General features: G+C 43.2%; 1 protein-coding gene across 15 annotated transcripts in view; it reads right to left on the bottom strand.

Moving 5' to 3' along the window:
* SPON2 (spondin 2) overlaps positions 1-3,368 on the bottom strand; it is a 122,184-nt gene extending 118,816 nt beyond the window's left edge. For 14 of the 15 annotated variants that reach the window (XM_073342832.1, XM_073342821.1, XM_073342834.1 and 11 more), the window contains exon 1: positions 3,302-3,368. The gene's annotated coding sequence lies outside the window, so the exon portion shown is untranslated. The remainder of the gene's footprint in view (positions 1-3,301) is intronic. The other variant, XM_073342825.1, reaches the window with a different exon arrangement.
* Positions 3,369-18,561: the final 15,193 nt, after the last annotated feature.

Here is an 18,561-nt window from a genome sequence, read left to right as displayed (position 1 = left end):
GGCAAGTCTGCTCTCTCTGGGCTGTGCCTCTGGCTGTGGGGCTGCAGCTCTGCTCCCAGGACAGGGGCTGCTCTCACTGGATCTGGCCCAGCTCTGTTCCCCAGCTCAGCTTGGACCCCTGCTTTCTCCTTAGCTCAGCCCCACTCTGTCTGACCCAGGCAAATCCAGCTCACACAGAGGACGGGACCTCCCTGGCCTCCTGACTCCCCGATTAGCCTGCCCGCCCTGTCATTCAGGCTGACATGGAGCATTGGCCTCTCCCCATTGTTCCTGGGGGCTGTCAGTCTCAGGGTCCTGATTCCCCATCGACCCTTCCCCCTTTTAGTACTGGGAGCTAGCCAACCAAAACATCCCCACTGAATATTAGTAAGGGGGCAACAGTCCCCTTACACATATACACCAGAACAATAGTGAATATTTGCTATATTTGTTTGGTTTGTGAAAATCTGGGGCCTGATTCTGCTTTCTCTAAGTTTTACAGTAGTGGGACTGTCCATTGGGGCAGAGCCTCAAGTATGCTCCAGTCACTTTGCACTGCTCCAGGGGTGCACCTCAACCCTAAAGCCAGCAAATACAGCCCCTTCAGATTTTTCTTGTGTAGGTACGTTCTCCAGCAGCATACAGCTGCCATAACAGTTCATGTGCCGCACTTCTCCCTGTCCTCTGTAACAGCTTCTGGGGTTTCTTAGTAGCTAGCACAGGTGGTAGCAACCTCATGGGTTTGCTTCACCCTATATTGTATCTAAGAGAGCGCCCATATTAAGGATAGTGTCCTGCCGGTCTTATTCATGCAAGTAGTCCCACTGATTTCACTGCGAGTAATCAAACTAATCAAAATCCATTCACTCCACAGAGAGCTAGCTCAAGTCCCGTTGCCTGTTTAGGAGGTGCAAGGGTGGCCCATTGGCATACCAGCCACACAGGAGATGCCTCCACACCCTACGAATCACAGAAAGGGTCTCTAGCCCCACAGTTGAAGTAGGCTGGGGGTCAGGCCAGAAGATCCACAGAACCACTTTGGGACTGCTCCAGTAAACTCCTGACCCCATGCAACCGGTGCATAGGCACTGTGACCACTCTTCCAACTCCTCGACTGGAGTAGCTACTCTAAGGGGCAGTGCAGAAGCCCTGCTCTCTAATTCTGGGTTGGACTTCGCTAGCTGCGCTGCATTCCACGCGCATAGACCGTGAGCACCGGGGCTGTATGGTGTTGATTTCACCCTTAAATAAAGAATACTCTCCTAAGTAAAGCTTTGCAGAGGCAGGCCCTTAATAAGAGTCATTTTTTTGTCCTTTGCAAACTTTACAGGTGAAACCCTTGGGAATGTGACCCAATCTAAACAGAGAGCTCATAAACATTTGGGAATAGATTCTATACTTCCCCGTAGTTTATTGGTGAATTAATTCTAATATATTCAGATTACATCATGAAGTGCAATGTAAAAATATTTCAAAAAGTGTGTCTTAATAGGGAGTGAAAATCTGATGAACAGCAGTAATTCAGAGAAGGAACCCATGGTCCATCTTCTATTTATTTGGAAACATTATTGCCTTAAAAACCCTTAAATATATTGCTGTTTTTATGGCTCAAAAATCTTTATTTTGAAGATTTTTATTATTCTCTTACAATAAACATAGATTTACAAATGGTTTAAGCTAAAATGGATCATTTACTACCAACAGTGCTTCAGGCACATCATTGATTAATCCAAGTGTGATAAAACAACCTAGTGTTTATTATTCTCTTAAAGTCGGAGTTAAATCTGCATACTTGGAAACACTGAAGCAATATCTTAGTCCAGAGCTATTGGAGTATGAATTATTCAAGTCTAGTTTTTTTTCCTTTTACATTCATGAATCCCCAGAATGCTTTTGTAATATATATTAGTGCAAGCCATGTTTCTAATTATTAAAGAAAAAACAAATCAGAAGGCACTGTATATGTGAGGGGGGGTCAATGTTTTATTTATCTTCTTTTGAGAAGAAGTATGAATCTCCTTGGAAGTAAGTCATTCAATATTTGCAGTATATTTAAAGTTGTGGTCCACAGAGAGAGTACAGTTTGCATAGCAACATTCCTCAGTTCAAATCAGTTTTGCAAATAAACTTCTTCTTACATCCTGTTAGACTGGAAATACCCAAGATATACCCATTCAAGAGCAGCACTGGCAACTTACCAGAAGCCTGTGGGCCACAACTCATTTTGAATAAATGCAGCCAACTGCCAGAGTAGAAATCTTATGTGCATGTGTTCTCCAGAACAAGGTTCACGCAGCTGAGTTAAGTTAAATGCTTAACTTGATTGCACAAACATTTGTGAACAGGTCCATTGCCTTAACTGCTGCAAAATGGCATAGGAATGCCACAGAGGTACTTTGTAGAACAGGTCAAAAAAAGCAAACACACACAACAATCATGCTACTCCTGGATCCTATTATTTGTACTTAAAAAGAAAAGGAGTACTTGTGGCACCTTAGAGACTAACCAATTTATTTGAGCATGAGCTTTCATGAGCTACAGCTCACTTCATCGGATGCATACCGTGGAAACTGCAGCAGACTTTATATACAAATGATCTCTGTGTGTATATAAAGTCTGCTGCAGTTTCCACGGTATGCATCCGATGAAGTGAGCTGTAGCTCACAAAAGCTCATGCTCAAATAAATTGGTTAGTCTCTAAGGTGCCACAAGTACTCCTTTTCTTTTTGCGAATACAGACTAACACGGCTGTTACTCTGAAACCTATTTGTACTTAGTGTCTTCTTCAGCAATACCTATGCAGCTTAGTGGTGCTCTCGATCAACCCCAGGGATTGAACTGAGAAAACATGGTTCAGCAGTAGAGCACTGGAAATTCAGAAAAGCTGGCTTCTATTTCTGGCTCTGCCACTGAACTGCTGTGGGACCTCATGCAACTCACTGCATCTACTGTACTTCTGTTTCCCGTCCACCCTCCTGTCTATTTAGATTGTATGTTTCTTCAGGGCAAACAATATTTCTTACTATGGGATTGTTCTAGGCACTATGCAATCAGACCTCAGTCTTTGGTGGGATTCGACTGTAATAATAACAAAGACAGAATTTTGAAAAATTCATCATCTGCCTGTAACCATTTCACTTCTTGCCTTTTTGCTCCTTAAAGTATGCTTGTTTTCCTTACCAATAATTAACGCTTAATACAAGAGTGACACTCATTTAGTCAGGATGCTATTGCATACATGGGGCTATGATCATAAGCATACAGAACATCAGTAAAAATACACCACCTTTTCTGTAATAATATAACAGGAGTTAATACTTACCAGATGGAAGGCAGGGAGATACAGCAAGCAGCAGTCAGTCACAAAATGGCTGCAGCTTCTTGGTTCTGCCCATTTTAAAGGGGCAGCCCCAGAAGGACATGCTGGAGAAAAGGCTCCTGTAAAAAGACAATTAAGTGAGAAGAGCTGATAGGGACTTAGGCCAAGATCCACAAAGGGACTTCGGTATTGCTACACCTAACTTTTAGGTGCCCTGAAAAATCATGGGAATCCACAAACCCTGGGTCTGGCACTTAGGCTCCCTATACAATGCATGAAGAGAGATAGGCATCTGAGAATGGGATCCACAAAAGCCGGCACACTAGATGAGCAGTCATCTAACCTAGCCAATAGCAGCCACCACCAAAGAGGGGTGTGTCCTTAAGCAGGATTGCCAACCCCCCTGGTTTCTCTCGGAGTCTCCCGGAATAGGGGTCTCTCTCCTGGAGACTACTGAAGCCAAACCGGGAGATTTTAGGCCACTAAAGTCTGGCGGCACAGCAGGGCTAAGGCAGGCTCCTGCCTGCCCTGGCGCCACGCCACTCCTGAAAGCGGCCGCCATGTTCCTGTGGCCCCAGGGGGGTGGGGAGGGGGATGAAGGGGGCAGGTGTCTCCACACACTGCCCCCACCTTGAGCCACGACTCCACAGCTTCCATTGTCCAGGAACTGCAGCTAATGGGAGCTGCGGGGGCGGTACCTTCAGGCAGGGGCAGTGCGCGAGATCCCTGACCCCCCACTCCCCGGGGCCACAGGAACGTGGCAGCCACTTCAAGGAGCAGCATGCGGAAGGGGCAGTGTGCGGAGACCTTGGCCCCACTTACCTTGGGCAGCTCCCGGTCAGCAGCGCAGTGGGGCTAAGGCAGGCTCCACCTCTGCAGCTCCCATTAGTCGCAGTTCCCAGCCAATGGGAGCTGTGGAGTCGGTGCTCGGGGATTGGGCAGTGCATGGAGACCCCTGTCCTCCTAGGGGCCACAGGGATGTGCTGACCACTTTCAGGAGTGGCACGAGGCCAGGGTCAGGGCAAGCAGAGAGTCTGCCTTAGCCCTACCGTGCTGCTGACTGGGAACCGCCCAAGGTAAGTGCCACCCGGCCAAAGCCAGCAGGACCAGGACCAGGGGAGTGAGAGGCTCCTGGCTGGCTGCTAGGACTGAGCCTAAGATAGTTTGCTAGCAGGGACCAGGGGAGCATTGAGGGAGCTCCTGGTTGGCTATGGGGACTGAGCAGGGACGGAGCCTGGTCAGGGCTGCAGGAAAATAGTGTCTCCATGGAAGAAGCTCTGGGGATATGGCCCCATACCAGAACTGGACTGGTTTATAGATTGTGGCCACACCCAACCAGAGGGGTGCTCGTGAGAGGTGACCCTGTTACAGTAAGGGTGTCAGAATCAGACCCCTAAAATAATCTTGACATAGGATAATGGCTTTCAGATAGCACAGTAACAAGCTTAACCTCTATGTGGGCTTCATAAAAAGATGTCAAAACTAGAAATCCTGCCATTGACTTCAATGGGTGCAGATTCTGGCTCTGAATGATTGTGCGCCAAATTCCACAGTCCTTAACCGAGCACAACTCCCATTAAATTCAAGTGAGTGTTGCTTGATTAAGACAAGCAAAAATGGACCCTTGGATCTTAAGCCAGTCCAGCCTTCTAATAAGGCGGAATATTCCTAATACCAACTTCATTTGTTGAAAATATCAATTATTTTGTACCATATGTTAAAAATAATCCATATTGCTCTTGAGTTAAACTGAAACTAGTAAGTGAAACCTCCATTTGTTCATTTTATCAATGCCTGGGGAGCCTACCTGTATAAAAAGCAGGTGGTTAATTAAGCAAAAAAACCAGCCCTAAGGGCAGCATGGAATTCCCCCCCCCCACCCCCGGCTTATTTATTGATTAAATCATCTCATCTCAATTCAAGGAAGGAAGACAATTGACCATTCAGGTCCATCTCTTGATTAATCCTTTCACAAGATCATTTAGCTTTACAAATTACTAGCACTTTAAACTGTAGGCTTGACCGGTCTCATGCAAAAATTTGGCAGCTGTTGGGTTACAAAGATTATAACTACAGGAAAGTTATTTCAGCAAGAATTTTTTTTAATTGAAAATTTATTTAAATATAGCATTATGGTCCGGGGATATATAATCTTTCCAGCTACCAAATGTATGAGCTAACATGACTGAGTTTATCAAGTTTACATCAGTATGAAATTGATTAAATGACCTGGCAAATTTTGTTACTCAGCTTGGGAGAAGAAAAGCCCAGTGCAATGTTTCAACAGCTGTTTCATTGCTTGCCCATTACTTAACAAATAAACTACAGCTGTTGGTATTGTTAGGCAAGATACAGATATTGTTTTAAGTTATGATTATAACTGGTAAATAGGCTTTGACTAAGTGTATGAAAGCAACATCATTATTTTCTGTAGAAGTGTTTAAATGTTTTTTGATTGGCTAGATAACTGACTGTTGTCCCAATGAACCATGCATAACTTGCCTGTGTACCATACGGTTAACAGCTGAAAGACAGATGTTATAAAAATATACTGTGAGAGAAGCACAGTAGTGGGTTGACTAGGTGACCAGATGCCAAGAATTCCAGAGTTCTGATCCTAACACCAACTTTCTAGTGTCCTTGGGCAAATTACTTAGTCTATGACTTTCAAAGGTGATAAGCACCCCCAGCTACAACTGACTTCAGGCACACAGGTGACAGCTCAGTAACTATGAAAATCAGGTCCTTAACTTCTCCGCTTGTTTTCCTGTCTATACCAGGGGAGAAGTTACCTTTACTAAATCTTCGCAAAAAAAAAAAGTAATTAATATTTGTAAAGTCAGCAGGTTCTGCTAGTTTTGATACTATAGTCTAACCATATTACTGTATAACATGTATAAGCCCCATTTTCAGAGGTTTATAACTCAAATTAATATACTAATTCCAATGTATTTAAAATTCTCATGAGAGATACTGAATCTCCTAACTAAACAATCTGTGCAAGGCCAAACTTTCAAATACTGATGCCAAAGTTGTGGTCACGAGCACAAAATAAATAGTTGCTCATGCAGTTACCCATTTCACAGACAAGGTCAGCTCCCAGACTGCTGCACTGAGCAGCACAGTATGGGGAGGAGGTGAGCAGCCCTCAGTGGGGAAAGTACAGGTTAAAGCCTATTTAGAAAAGCTGGACATGCACAAATCCATGGGGCCAAATCTAATGCATCCGAGGGTGCTGAGGGAGATGGATGATGTGATTGCAGAGCCATTGGCCATTATCTTTGAAAACTCATGGCAATAGGGGGAGGTCCCGGATGACTGGAAAAAGGCAAACATAGTTCCCATCTTTTAAAAAGGGAAGGAGGAGAATCTGGGCAACTACAGACCAGTCAGCCTCACCTCAGTCCCTGGAAAAATCATGGAGGAGGTCCTCAAGCAATCCATTTTGAAGCACTTGGAGGAGAGGAAGGTGATCAGGAACAGTCAACATGGATTCACGAAGGGCAAGTCATGCCTGATCAACCTGATTGACTTCTATGATGAGATAACTGTCTGTGGATATGGGAAAAGCAATGGACGTGATATATCTTGACTTTAGCAAAGCTTTTGATATGGTCTCCCACAGCATTCTTGCCAGCAAGTTAAAAAAGTATGGTTTGGATGAATGGACTATAAGGTGGATAAAAAGCTGGCTAGATCGTCAGGCTCAACGGGTATTGATCAACAGCTCGATGTCTAGTTGGCAGCAGGTGTCAAGCGGAGTCCCCCAGGGATCGGTCCTGGGGCAGGTTTTGTTCAACATCTTCATTAATGAACTGGATGATGGGATGGATTGCACCCTCAGAAAGTTTGCAGATGACACTAAGCGGGGCGCAGTGCGGGGAGGGGGAGAGAGAGGTAGATATGCTGGAGGGAAGGGATAGGGTCCAGAGTGACCTAAAGAAATTGGAGGATTGGGCTAAAAGAAATCTGATGAGGTTCAACAAGGACAAGTGCAGAGTCCTGCACTTAGGACCGAAGAATCCCATGCACTGCTACAAGCTGGGGACCAACTGGCTAAGCGGCAGTTCTGCAGAAAAGGACATGGGGATTACAGTGGACGAGAAGCTGGATATTAGTCAATGTTCCCTTGTTGCCAAGAAGGCTAATGGCATATTGGGCTGAATTAGTTGGAGCATTGCCAGCAGATCGAGGGAAGTGATTATTCCCCTCTATTCGGCACTGGTGAGGCCACATCTGGAGCATTGTGTCCAGTTTTGGGCCCCCCACTACAGAAAGGATGTGGACAAATTGGAGAGAGTCCAGCAGAGGGGAACAAAACTCATTGGGGGTTGGGGCATGTGACTTATGAGGAGAGCCTGCAGGAACTGGGCTTATTTAGTCTGCAGAGGAAAAGAATGAGGGGGGATTTGATAGCAGTCTTCAACTACCTGAAGGGTGGTTCCAAAGAGGATGGCGCTCGGCTGTTCTCAGTGGTGGCAGATGACAGAACAAGGAGTAATGGTCTTAAGTTGAAGTGGAAGAGGTCTAGGTTGGATATTAGGGAAAACTATTTCACTAGGAGGGTGGTGAAGCACTAGGGAGGTGGTGGAATCTCCTTTCTTAGAAGTTTAAGGCCCAGCTTGACAAAGCCCTGGCTGGGATAATTTAGTTGGGGTTGGTCCTGCTTTGAGCAGGGGGTTAGGCTAGATGACCTCATGAGGTCTCTTCCAACCCTAGTCTTCTGTGATTCTATGATTTCAGCACACAAAGGTTGTACATATACATTTTATAGGCTCAACCTACATTGCTCGCCATTAAAAACATCAGCCTTTGCCAACGTTTACTACTCAGCAATTTATGAAAAACCAATTATCCCAATATGTAGAATAGGAAAGGTATTACCGTCTTGTGAACACTGGCAAATCTCTACTATTTAATGAATGAGTCACTGATTGACTGCACATTGGAAAATTAGGCCAATGTAGAGTAGAACTAGGAGGAAATATTTTTAATCTAATATGGGGGAAAATATGTTGAAGGGGGGCATGGGGGGAGACGGGGAGTCAGATTTAAAATCTTTTCTCTCCTAAAATGCATTGTAATAGATTTAAGAGACAAACAGTATATTAAGTTGGCTGACATTTTGAAAGTTGCAGACTCAGCACGCTGCCTCAAGTTTCTTGCTGAACTTCGCACTTTTTTATTCTTTGAAACACGTCTATGATTCAGTGCAATAGATTTTAATATACAGACACCAGAGCAAGATGTTTCAGGAGAAAAACAACAACAACATTCATCAGTATAAATAACCGCTGCTCGCTAGTTCTAGAACACTCACTTTTCACATTATAATGAACAATAGCTTTCACTCCAGATTGCTACCATCTATTCAGAATATGTATTTATAATAAGTGAAATCAGAGCCTACAAAGGGATTATTTCCCCCCATAAGAAAGTACCATTTTAGATTGAAATTTTGACTTACTGCAACAAAATAAAATATTAGCCAGAGGGTGAATTTTTCATCACTTTAATACATTAAATTAAAAATTGAAAAAAATATAACTTTTGGTTAGACCCTGTGGAGATGGACACATCACATTCTGTAGAAAGCTCCCATTCTATTGGCTCTCAGTCTGGTTTGTGTCAGTCTCATTCACTGGGAATAAATAAACCAGTTCAGTGAGGAGGAAAACAATGGTACCTCCACTCTTACATAGACCTAGTTGTGTCTTTATTGACTTTTCCAGAGGGATTCTCTTTTTGTGTGTGGAGGTTTTTTTAAATACACAAACGTGTGTCAGCACATGCAAAGAGATGCTCTTTGGAACAGGTAGTGTGTTTCCCCTCTGCATGTGTACAGCACCTAACACAGTGCTGTCACAATCCTGACATGGGGCTTCTAGGTGCTTCCACAGATTATTTATTTAATAATCAAAGGAAAAGCACCTTTTGGTGATGTCAGCGTTGGATATAGCGAGGTGCCAAATTAGAAACTCTTTATGCAACCTCTTCTCCAAATTCTGGTGGGGAGGGAGCTGTGATTCAGTAGGCCCCCCTGTCTGAAACAGCTCCGTTCTTGGATTTTCAAGAACACAACGATCTAGAATTTCATAATTATAAAAAAAAAAACCACCCCACCAAACAGCCAGTTCTATCCATGATTTCATGTAGGATTTTATGTAGTATGGGCCCACTCCTACTCAGACCACCATACAATTGTTTTGATTTCCACACGACTTGCAAAGGGTATGAGAGCAGAACTGATCCCCAAGGGAGTTGTGTAAAATGGTCGGTGCCCAGTTCATTGCCAGCTCAAGCACCCATAACAAAGTGCTGAGGTTCTTCCTCTAGTTACCAAAAAAAAAAAACAACCCCAAACAAACCCAGAATACAGTATTTAACCTCATGTTCATTCACACTCCTTTACTGGATTCATTTCTTAAGGCAGATACTGACACTCAAAAACTGTGCGAGCATGTAATTGGAATAAGGAACTGATCCAAATGAGAGATGCAAGGTACTTCACAGCTGTCATCATGCATAAATCTTAGAATCATAGAATTGGAAGGGACCTCGAGAGGTCATCTAGTCCAGTCCCATGCACTCAAGGCAGGACTAAGTATTATCTAGACCATCCCTGACAGGTGTTTGTCCAACCTGCTCTTAAAAATCCCCAATGATGGAGATTCCACCACCTCCCTAGGCAATTTATTCCAGTGCTTAACCACTCTGACAGTTAGGAAGTTTTTCCTAATGTCCAACCTAAACCACCCTTGCTGCAATTTAAGCCCATTGCTTCTTGTCCTATCCTCAGAGGCTAAGAACAACAATTTTTCTCCCTCCTCCTTGTAACAACCTTTTATGTTCTTGAAAACTGTTATGTCCCCTCTTAGTCTTCTCTTCTCCAGACTAAACAAACCCAATTTTTTCAATCTTCCCTCATAGGTCATGTTTTCTAGACCTTTAATCATTTTTGTTGCTCTTCTCTGGACTTTCTCCAATTTGTCCACATCTTTCCTGAAATGTGGTGCCCAGAACTGGACTCACACTCCAGTTGAGGCCTAATCAACACAGAGTAGAGCAGAAGAATTGCTTTTCGTGTCTTGCTTACAATACTGCTAATACATCCCAGAATGATGTTTGCTTTTGTAACCCTTCTGCCCATCATAGTTGGCAGCAACAAGGGCTGGGTTCAGTATCTAGAGGTTCCGTTCCAATAACGCAATGCAAAACCGGCTCGAGCCCCCCCCACCCCCCCGGGCGCCTCTAAGAGGCAATACTTCCCCTCTTGCCAACACAGAGTCAGAGTGTAGCAAAAGCCTTTTAATAACAGAGAAAACCAATGTGGCATTATGTTGGGGAAACACCATCAACAGGATTCATAACACAAACCATGAGCAAAAACCTACCCCAAGCAAATTGGGCTGTGTCCTTTCCCTTTGGTTCTTGAGTCCAGCAATCCAAAAGTCACCCAAAGTCCCAAAGTCCAGCAACCCCAAAGTTTCTGTCCTTGGTGAGTCCAGAGTTCCAAAGTTCATCTGCAGAGTTTTAGCCCCCCAGCCTGTGTGGAAATGGTGGGGGAGTAAAGGGGCACCTTACGTGCTCTGACGGCCAACTGCCCCGCCTCTCCATGGTTTCTGTTGCAGCCTTCACCGCCAGCCACTCATCTCCACCAGCTGCTAATCTCCAGTAGTCATCCAGTGAGCCATTCTGCCAGCTGCTCCGCCCCAGTACCCGTCCTGCGAGCCGCTCTGCCAGCTGCTCCTCGCTGGTAGCCATCCTGCGAGCTGCTCACCAATATATCTTCAGGCCCCCTACTACTTAACACAGTACTCAGTGATTTCAGCTCATAGTAGGGGAGCCCTAGTGCACCATCAGCCCAAAGTGAATTCAGCTCTGCAATCTGTAACCAGACTCCTAGTGGAATCAAAATTAGCTCTGCTATTACACAGTGGAGAGAGGTGGTGGTGCAGTTGGCATTTAGGGCCCTCAGAAGGGGCCCATACTACAAGATACAAATACCTGTCCCCAACCTCTCTTCATTCACTGGGCGTTGGAACCCATGTCCCTTGTCTAGAGAGTACTACTTAGTTGATGGCGAGTCCCTCTGTCATAAAACAGTTCCACTGTCCTTGATTCACATAATCAGGGTAACAACACTTTATTCTTCCTGTCCCAATAACAGAGAAACTGGGGATCCCACAGCAAAGTGACCATTGGGGCTGCTGTGGGCTCATGCTAGGCGGGGTGGGTGTGGCTATGCAAAGAAGATCAGCTCCTGAAGTTCTTTTCCACAACTCACCACAATTCACCAACAGATGTCAGGGTAGAGCTCATCCTGACTCTGCTTACACTTTTTTTTGCAACAGCATTACACTGTTGACTCATATTTAGTTTGTGATCCACTATGAGCCCCAGATCCCTTTCTGCAGTGCTCCTTTCTAGGCAGTCATTTCCCATTTTGTATGTGTGCAACTGATTGTTCCTTTCTAAGTGGAGTACTTTGCATTGGTCCTTATTGAATTTCATCCTATTTACTTCAGACCATTTCTCCAGTTTGTCCAGATCATTTTGAATTTTAATTCTATCTTCCAAAGCACTTGCAACCCCTCCCAGTTTGGTATCGTCCACCAACTTTATAAGTGTACTCTCTGCCATAATCTAAATCATTGATGAAGATATTGAACAGAACTGTACCCAGACCCGATCCCTGTGGGACCTCACTTGTTATGCCCTTCCAGCATGACTGTGAACCACTGATAACTACTCCCTGGGACTGATTTTCCAACCAGTTATGCTACCTACCTTATAGTAGTTTCATCTAGATTGTATTTCCCTAGTTTATGAGAGGGACATGCGAGACAGTATCAAAAGCCTTACTAAATGCCAAGGTCCACTGTGCTCTACCACAGCCAGGGATGGTTCTGGCCTCAGGAGAGAAATGTCTCCTCCCCAGCATCTCCCGGAGTCCAGAGTAGCCTTTTTCCACCATGCTATATCGGGAATGTTGTATGGAAGATAGAGTACAGAGTGGATGTAGGCATTCATGGCCAAATACATTAGAATGCACAGACTTTTATGCAGAATTCCCTGAAAACTATGGTCAATACTGCAAATTGTTCTCTGCAGGAAGATCCTTAGTTTGCCAAGAGTTCCACTGACTACAGGATGCAGAATCAGGTCCCATTTTTGGAGCTCCTTCTAGTGCCTGCAGTGATAGGAACTACAGGAGACTGCTCCTGAAGTGAGAGAATCTTGCAGAAGGCTTTTCTGTCCCAGTTTCTCAACACTGAGAGAGAGAAAAAAATAATAAAGATCAGCTACAGGGAGCAGCGCCTATGTTCACAGAGTCAAACATTCCAGGCTATATCCCTGCTCTCTGGAGAGAATCATTCACACAGAGAAGATTAGTCAAACGGATTAGCATGCAGCAGGATTATCCACACACACAGTTTAGTCAACTAATAAAACAGTATCTCTCAGCCTGTAGGTTTCTCAAATCCCAGCATTTATCCCTTTAAGCACCACCATACTTTGTGGAATGCAGAATACACAAATGACAGATACATTTGCAACTGATCTCTCATGTTTGTGTCATCTCCAATCAGCCACAAGATGTCAGTGCTGCAGAACATTATTGTTCTTATATGTGAAGGAACATCTGTCTGTGTTGCTTTGGGTAGCTGTCAGTGCTGGGCTGTACTAGTCAGGGTCAGTGAGCGTACCCAGGCCGTAACAGTCTGGGACAGTAAATGAGATTGTGCTGCCTGATGCTGCTTGTTATTCAATTATATTTTTAATAATGCAGCACTCTCCTAGAGTGATGCAAAAGTTATTCTAGCCGCTTTCGCAGCTCCTAAACCAACTCATGGAAAACTTGAACTAGGCAGACATCAAGTGCGTAAGACACTGCTAAGTATGCACCAGCAAAAAAAAAATTGCCAAATTACACAGGACACCACTTTATGATAAAAAAACAGTAGATGTTCCAAAGAAAGAAACCACCATTCTGGAGCTACTACTTCTCAGCTAATTGGGGAATTAGTACTGAAGACCACAAGCTATTAGAGTTTGAAAGTAGCCATACCAAACCTATTCACTCCCTACTTATGTATAATAGTGTCACACCAAGTTTTTCATATAACTTGGCTAACCTCTGACTCTTACTTGTTTACAAATAGGTTTGCAGAGGTGCCGACTCCATGCGTCTCCAAGCACGCTCCCTGGAAAATTACAAAGTCAGAACCTAGGTTTGCATCACCAAATACCAACTTGACTTCCAGTCACCAATGTAGCAATGTACTTTTACATCACCGTGGTAATTCCTGTTCGCATGATTTGCCTGTGTAAGTTCACGTGTTCTGTATACCTGTTTATGTAAATTTACCTGTATAATCTTGGGGATATTATCTCTGCCTTCCTCTAACTAATTCATTTGAATCAAAAGTAAATGGTCAAATGAGTATTTTAAAATATGTTTTCACAGAAGGCAGCACAAGGTATCAGATCCAAAGTATCAGACTAAGAAAACAGTTTGGAGAACTAAGAAATCTAAAGGCAGCATGTGCATTGTGAGGCTCAAGGAAACAACAAAATCTACAGATGCAATAGGTGTCTGGAGAGTTCTAGAGGCATAACAGACCACAGCTCCATCAATAATGAAGGATGCAAGGAACAAGAATCAGTCAATATGGCTTACCAAGGCCTGACTCAAAGATGCGAAGCTTATAACTGACTCTCCGCATTCTTGTTTGGTTCCTGCTCTTTATTTTAAGTTCCAATAGAAGTTGAATATATGGAGATAAACAGAGGTACAGATGTAGACATATACAGTGGCAATTTTAAAATTACACATTTGTATTGGCAGGGAGTTGCATACCATACATTTAATAGATCTTTTCTATTAACTTCTATGAATTTATCAGAAAAAAAGAACCTTCCTATACCCTACCCAATGTCAGGATCCAATATATTCTGGGGTGCCTCCAACCCAGGTGCTCTGGAGCAAACATCTGAAAGCGTCTAGCCAGCCTCGCAAAAACAGATACACCTGTTGACACCCTACAGTAGAGACCTTAGAGAGGAAGAGGTTGGGTGTCAGGAAAACTTCTGCCAAAATTTTAAGGTGTGAGGGAGTGAACAGGGGTTATCTGGTCCCGTTTATGTGCACATAGAGGGCAAATATCAGTCTGAGAATGCAGTGTCCTATGAATAGAGAGATTCAGAAACTATTTGAGGAAGCGTAGCCAGGAATGGAAGGGGGAAGGATTTAGTTGGTTTTGTCAATGCCTAGGACATGGATACAGATTACTGGCTCATAAAGTTTTATGCTTCCAGGGGCCAGACTCTGGCCTGAGTTATACCAGTGTAAAGATGAAGCAGCCCCATTAAAGTTAGTACTAGTGTAAATGGGATCTGAATCTGGCACCCAGTATTTCCCTGTGTCTTAGGTCTGCACGGTTTTTCGGTGAGCTGTCTCTTTTTTATCGCTCTAGGGTTTGGGGAGGTTCTTTTTTAGAAAAAGAAAAATCTAATTTAGATTTTAAATTATAAAAGGGCAAACTGACTGCATTGCTTAATTCAGTTTCACATGCAATAACCTTTCAAATGGTGCTTGAAAGTCAAGTCAAATTTCAATATAAATGATGTTGCCGGGTTAACATTAATGTGAGACACTGCCCTTTATGTTTCACTATCATCCCCTTGAATGTGTTGAATAGTAATTTTAATAGAATCATAAAAATCTTCAATTTCCTCTTTGTAGACTTAACCAAGGCCAAGTGCAGTACATGAGGTATACTTCTGTCTCACTCATAGGGCTTGTGATTATTTCAACATCTCATTTCTTGAAGCTCTTGTGTATGCAAATTACAGGACTGTTAAATGTTTTTTTAGAAATAGCTTTACTTAAATACTATCTAAATGAGCTTTTCCCTTGCTTATTTCTTCAAATAAATATATCAGAATTAGGGACCATAGGCAAGAAAGGGGGATTCTGCCAAAGGTATGTGTAACAATCTGACTTTAAGTGAACAGTTAGTACCATGAATTAAATAAGGTCCTTAGAAAGGTATTTCAGTGCTTATCAGTTTATGATACACGCTTGCCTTTTTATAGGAGAGATTTAAGTCCCAAAAGAATTTTTTTTGGGGGGAGGGGGTCGAGAAAGTGCCATCTCAGCCTTAACCATTGTGACACTTCAGTAAAGAAAGGAATACACTGAAATTGCAATGAAGGGCAAAATGAGATGCAAAAAAGCTTGTGGAAGGGAGAGCCAAGCTCAGTTAAGCCACATCAGTGGCAGTGGGCCTGATTCGTTGTTACCCTGCACCTTGTGAATTCATTTACAACAAGGCATGGTGGGAGTAACACTGCCATTGTGAGGTGGCAGCATTTTATACCCTCTTTGCACTCACGTTGCCATGATGTAAATAACTGAGGTGCAGGGCAATGGAGAATCAGGCCCACACTGTTCCCAGCTGGATGATGAGAGACAGTCCCTCCTCATCACACAGCAACCTCTTTTGACTAATTAACAAGCAGTATCGATCAGTGCAGAAGGGAATCTGTCTCATCCATTCTTCCAACACCAAAAATCACAAGCTTTCACATCGACCCCACGTAAATACACACTGTTCTGTAGCCCAGAGACGGAGTTTGAGTCGCTGACATACCAGTATATTGGCATATAAATTATGATCCATCCAAGTACTCAAGCCAGCTGTGGAGGTAGGAGCAGGTTTCTAACATCCTTCCTGAACTTCTGTTTCCCACTTAAAAAAAAATAAATTTGCAGTGACTGACATATCTGTACAGAATAAATGCATCACACACAAAATTCTTTGTTCTATGTACAAGCAAGCTGTGACTACCTAGGCAGAATGTTTGTGATTACGAAGTACAGTAGTAATCAAACAAATTGGATTAATTTTAAAAACGGCTTTCTTTTCCGAAATACGTGACTGCAACATTTCTTGCCATCTGGGCAACTGTTTGGAGTATGAAATCAGCAAGCAAGAAATCTAGGTGTTATACAGACACATTCTACCCTCTGATATGCATGCATAACTCCCACTGGCCTCAGTGTGAGTTACATGGGTGCATATTTGAATTGCATATTTGGAAGAATTGAATCCAGAAACAAGTCATGCCAGTTATCAGTCACTTTATTGTGCCACACCAATATTCATCCCTTTGCTGGTGCTATGGATACTTCACTGAGTATCATACAGCTTGTCCTTGAGTTGGGCCTGTGGTTTCCAATTGCCTCCTGAGGTTCCTACTTCCCTCACAAGCTTGAAGGAGGAGTCTCCATGTCATCATCTCCCTGAAATTTCATCTATTGCTTGCTCAGCTACACATACCTGTTTCTGTCTCACCATCAGGACTTAAAGCCGCTCCCTAAAAGGAGTAGCAGAGCTTAGCCTTCTTAAAAGCATGATAACTTTAAAAAGGGAAAAGAGCCATCACTCTGATTTGCCACTGTTCTCCATGAAATTCAGTCTTTAATTCTTTGTACTGTTGCAACACCATAATTAAGGTTGATTTCAGAAGGGAGTTAAAGGTCTGTTTTAGACAAGTGCAGGTAGCTATATCTATTAAGATTGCTCAACACTTTCCATTATAAGATCCTGAGGTTTAGTTGCTTGTAACTGCCAAACTTTAATTGTTGGAGCTGAAACTTTCCATGCCAGGTGTCTGCCTTGGACTGATTTTTTTCCACACAAAAACAAAGCAAAAACAGTTCAGCTGTTTCTAAGAACACGGTTAGGGGAAAATATGTTGTTTTGCCCATGTTAAAAATATTCTATCAATCATTTCACTGAGAAATTAACAAATCTATGCTTTGGAGCAGGAGCTTGAAATGTGGCAGGCATGTTTCCCTGGGTTTATTGATCTGCCTTTTGCTGTCCCTGTGAAAATCTATCCAAATTTGGCCAAGTTATGAGCTTCTGAAAAATCTCAGCTTGCACATGGTCAGTAGAGACATGTTCGTGTTGGACAGCTAAACTATCCAGAAATTCTGTAGGCACTGAGCATTATATCACACCCATTTGTAATTTCAGACATCTCGATCAGCTAGCTTCAGAGACTTCTCTGGTGAGTTAGAATGAAATTGGCATCTCTTTTGCTTTTCTTCGTAAGTATTCTGAAAAGCTGAAGTACTCCTGGTTGCCCTAGGTGATTCACTCAGTCACAAACATACCTCTTCTATAATGAGGTGACCCAACTGAACACATTGTGCTTTAATGAGGTCTAACTAGTCAGTGCTTCGTTTACATGATTAACCAAATTGATTCTTCAGATTTTTAGCCTATCCCTCTGCTAGTTCATACCAGTGGCCTGTCTGCATTCTTTATTGCAACCAGTAGGTGAATAGCTTTAAGGATCCTTCTGCAATAACCATTAAATCTCTTTCCAGAAGAATCTCTATGCAATCTAATTAATTTAGTTTCTACATTACACTGCAATTTTTCTTACCACTTAGTCTTGGGAAGTAACCACTACAGCATGCTACCACTATTTGCCATCTTACAAAACTTAAAATGAAACTCAAGAGCACACCCAAGTCATTTGGTGCTATATAACCTTTGACTAGCCAAGTGGTTTTGTGTCTTATGAAAGGTCCATGTTTGCCACAGCCTTAAATATAAAAAATGTGACTGGTTGTAGCAATCAAACACAAATTCCTCCTTCAGAATAAGGCTACATCTACAGATGATGCTAGGGAGGGTATTCCCAGTTCTCGCAGACATAGTCATGCTATCTCTGCTCAAGCTACGGCTCTAAAAATAGTGCAGCTGCAGTAACATGGGCCATGGCAAGTGATGGTATGGGCTAGCCACCCCAAGTACAAACCTGCCCAGACTCCTTGGGTACATTCATGGGGCAGCTAGCCCAGGCTGCTTCTGCTACCACAGCTGCGCTGCTATTTTTAGCATGCCAGCTCAAGTAGAGCGAGCACGGGCACTTCTAAGAAGGCAGGGAATCACCCCTCACTTCCAAATGTAGCCATAGTCAGTCTAACGCCAAGTTGGGGTGCCTGAATTTTTGGGTGTTCAAACCTCAGACACCTTAAAAAGTTTCCAGAAAGTGCTAAGCATCCACCCTTTGAAAATCATGCTTCTTTTAAGTATCTCAAGCTGAGCAACCAAAAGCGCTAATCGCTTTTGAAAACGTTGGCAAAATATACAGGAAAAAAAATTTAGGTTGGCCACCTGTCATGGGGGTCAAAAAAGGCAAATAATATATGATATAATATTCTATAAATCACTGGT

This window comes from Lepidochelys kempii, chromosome 4 (assembly GCF_965140265.1).
Source record: "Lepidochelys kempii isolate rLepKem1 chromosome 4, rLepKem1.hap2, whole genome shotgun sequence".
Taxonomy (NCBI): domain Eukaryota; kingdom Metazoa; phylum Chordata; order Testudines; family Cheloniidae; genus Lepidochelys; species Lepidochelys kempii.
The sequence above is the reverse complement of the archived record's forward strand: the minus strand, read 5'-3'. Positions and strand labels throughout refer to the sequence as shown.